The following is a 3898-nucleotide window of genomic DNA, read 5'->3' on the forward strand; positions in this document are numbered from 1 at the left end:
ATGAATTTAGTACAATGGGGATGTAGAAGGTGTTTAACTGAGGAAAAAGTCTAATATTTTTCTTCATTGTCCCCTCAACAACATACTTGTAGAGATCCTTATTCCTGACATTTCCCTTCATATTCTGACTTTCTAGTGCATATACCTTATCTCTAGATAAGTGAGTAATGTTATTTTTTTCAAAACTGCTGCAGGAGGATTGAACAGAAATAAAGGACACCCAAGGTAATCATCTCAGAGGGAAACTAATTTATTTATTTTCTTTTATAATCAAGATTTTATTAGTTCATTTGGTAATCAGTACATAGACACTATGAATAAATTGTACATTTAAAAAATGCTAGAAAAGTCTAAAAATTATGTAGTTATAATCCTTTTTCTGAACTGTTATTCCAGTGACTTTCTTACTTTAAGTTTGGAGGGAGGCAACTCTCCCTAAAAAGAGGTTATCAAATACCAGTATCTTGAATACGCATAAGGTATTTGGTCTTTAAGAAAGCAAAGTTCCACTAATTCTGTATTTGATAAAACTATACTCGTTATAGAGATTTTCCAGTCTTTTAAAGCACATTAATGAAGTTACTGGAAAAAAAAATGTACCACCACTACCAAAGATGACAATGTCACAAATAGCACACAATTTTGAAAGGGAGATCCACCACCAGGGAGCAGTTTTATTTAGGAAACAATTGTACCGAAAGACAAGATGGATACAGATTAAAATAAAAGCTTTAAAATTCATGGCCACAACTCCAAATTGCTATCTGTGCTTCATTTAAAATGTCAAAACTGCCTATGGAATGTTAAGTCTATGCACGACACACAAAACCATGCTAGTCAACATTCTACTAATTTCTGGTTGTATTAAAACAAACAAACAACAAACCAAACCGACAACCAGCACATGATTTCATCTCTTTAAACAGGAATCTAAATAAAGCCACTTTAGATTGGCTTACATTTATCTAAATGTTTTAAAAAATTAATATGGTGAGGTGGTATTGCCTCCTTCTTAAAAATGTGTTTCTAGAGCTACTAAAAAACTGGCATTTACAAAATAGTTGATAAAAATATTCCTCTGAATTGTACAAGAAGGGAGGTAACAGGGACAATTGTTAAAACACTTGGTATAAGATGTTATTCAGATTTGGTTTCTTTCTCTCCTGCTGAATCAGATTCTGGAACCTCTTCATTTTTAGTTTCTCCATTTTCTGCAGGCAAGTCATCTTTACTCTCTTCTTGGTTAGTAGCTTCTGCTTGTTTTCCTTTTGCTCCTTTTTTTCCTTTTGTGTGAATCCTCAGATTTATTCTTTCCAGCTGTCCTTTTAGGCTTCGGTTCCACCTTGGCAAGGGCTGGTTTAGCGGACAGTCTGGCCGACCTTCTCTTGGGCTCCTCCCTCACTTCCCCTTCTGCAGAGTGGACCTTCCTCTTGGGCATCTTGGCAGCGCGGGGGGATCGGCTCCCTCTCCCCACACACGGGCGAGCACCGGCGGGTCGGAGGGAAAGGGCCGCGGCGGCGGGAGCTTCTTCTCCGGCAGGGCTCCTGGGCCTCGACGCTCCTCCTCCCGCCGCTGGGCTGCGAGGACCCGCAGCGGGAGCAGTCCGAGAACTAGATCAGGGAAACTAATTTAGATCTATTTCTATCCACCTCACTTAAGGCAAGTCGAAGGCTCTTTAGGAGTAGCAATTTTTAAAAAATTCATTTTCTCTTTTCTGTGTACAAAACCGCTACAAAAGTACGTATTGATAACATCTTTCTGTCTAGCTCTGAGCCTGCAGTTTGGGGAAAATCTCAGCAACCAGAAAGAGAATATATTTTTTGGTGTGTATTAGCTATATTTACTCAATCATGCATGCGTATGACTGCACACACACAGACACAAATGGAATGCTATTTTAGAAAAAAAATCTTTTAAAACAAGCGGTGAAACACAGGGAAAATGCTGCTTCAGTAGATTAATCTCTGCCTAGAGAGAGAATAAATTGGGGAGAAAGAGGCAGATGGTTGAATAGTAAATTCACCTGGTTTTACCTCCACAACATCACACAATACCCAAGTCATTACATTCTTTTATCTGCCTGGATCATACTCAATCCAGATCACAGAGCTTCAATAGGAGGGTCATATCATCCTTCATTTTTCTGTATCTTTATATTAGAGGATGCAAAGGTAATGGCAGTCGTGTTTGGTGGTCTCAATGCTTTCCTTAATTCTCTTTGTCTCTCTGTCACTCCCTCCCTCCCTCCCTCTCTCTCTCCCACTCTTTCAGTGGCACATAACTCCTGAAGCCCCTCAAATACTTCCTTTAGTATGCTATATTACTCCTCATCTTACAAAATTTCAACTCTCCTCTCTTTTTTGAAATAAGAATGAAGGGAATCTATTTTAGGTACAGTCACAGGCAGAGGAGTTTAAGGTACATGGTCTAAGAGACCAAGATTGCATCCTGGGCCATCTCCAGTTGTCTTGATGAATATCATGCCTCTGGACCCAGATGACTCAGGAGAGGAAAATGAAGTTGGTGACCTTGCACAGCCCTCCCCCACTCAAACCAGCCAACTGCAAATCATGTCAACATCTTGATGTCATGATCCTCTTTGAGAATGAACGACAAAAACACACAAGGTACAGTCACAGTATGTATGTGCTTTCAATTAGAACACATTGAGTATTTCTATACTGATCTAATAGTTTCCATATCAAATTGAACTCTGACTCCTTGACCTAGAGACTTTTAATAGTGCTTCCACAAAATGATTTAGGAACATATATAAATGAATGCCATTTCCATCAGCTTTGTTATTAGCACTGAGAATTCATGTAAAAAGAATCATTACCTCTTGGCCTCATAATCCCTGCATCTTCACAATTTCCAAAGAAAAGATGAACTTTATTCTAAGATTGTGAAATATCTTAAAGTAATTGCTAAGGATACAGCAATTAAAAAATATTTTTGTTATTTACATAGGAGACGTATTCATCTGCAAAGTTACTGTGCCCAATTACATTTATGCAACAGCAAAACATCTGCATTATAACCAGGAAAGTTCTGTAAACCATCCAGATGTTTTGCCTGCGTGATTCCCAAATCTGAATTGACAAATGATTCAGATGTTGGATAGGAATTCTTGGTTTTCAGTCAGTAATCTTTGTGTCATATAGACAGAATGGCAGCAGAGTTTGGGACATGGGAAGAGTTATATTTTAGTTTACTAGAAGGAACAAAAGGAAACAGGAAAATTTAATAATCATGGATATGATGATTTCATCATTTTAGAGATCATTTCATGATTTGTACATTATAAAAAATATTGTCTTAATCTATTCCTGAGCCTTTTTTAGTGTTTTTGTAAATTTTTTGTAATTTTTTTTACTTTTAAAATTATTATTTTATTTGTTTTCAGTGTTCTACAATCACTTCCATATAACTTAGATTTTTCCCCCCTCCCTCCCCCTCGTTCCCTGAGATGGAATACAATTTTAAACATGGTCTACACATATATTCCTATTAAATATATTTTCACCTTACTCTTGTTGATTAGAAGAATTAAAATAAATGAGAGAAATCATAAAACAAACCAAAATGTACTACAAAAGAAAATGATCCACTACATTCTATGATTGAATTCCATAGTTCTTTCTCTGGATGTGGAAGGCATTTTGCCTTAAGACACCATTGGGAATTTTTTAAACCCTTGTATTGCAATGAAGGTCTAAGTCTACCAGAAAAGAATCCTCTCACATATACAAAAATTGACTATGTACTAGGCCATAAAAGCCTCATAATTCAGTTCAGAAAGGCAAAGATAGTCAATGCATTCTTCTCAGATCATAATGCAGTAAAAACATGTAATCAAAGGTCATGGAAGTATAAACCAAAAACTAACTGGAAACTA

General features: G+C 36.8%; 1 pseudogene; it reads right to left on the reverse strand.

The window, feature by feature from the left end:
• Nucleotides 1-249: 249 nt before the first annotated feature.
• On the reverse strand, nucleotides 250-1611 carry LOC140510238 (non-histone chromosomal protein HMG-14 pseudogene; annotated as a pseudogene).
• Nucleotides 1612-3898: the final 2287 nt, after the last annotated feature.

The sequence above is a fragment of the Notamacropus eugenii genome, chromosome 6, assembly GCF_028372415.1.
Source record: "Notamacropus eugenii isolate mMacEug1 chromosome 6, mMacEug1.pri_v2, whole genome shotgun sequence".
In the NCBI taxonomy this organism is placed as follows: Eukaryota; Metazoa; Chordata; class Mammalia; order Diprotodontia; family Macropodidae; genus Notamacropus; species Notamacropus eugenii.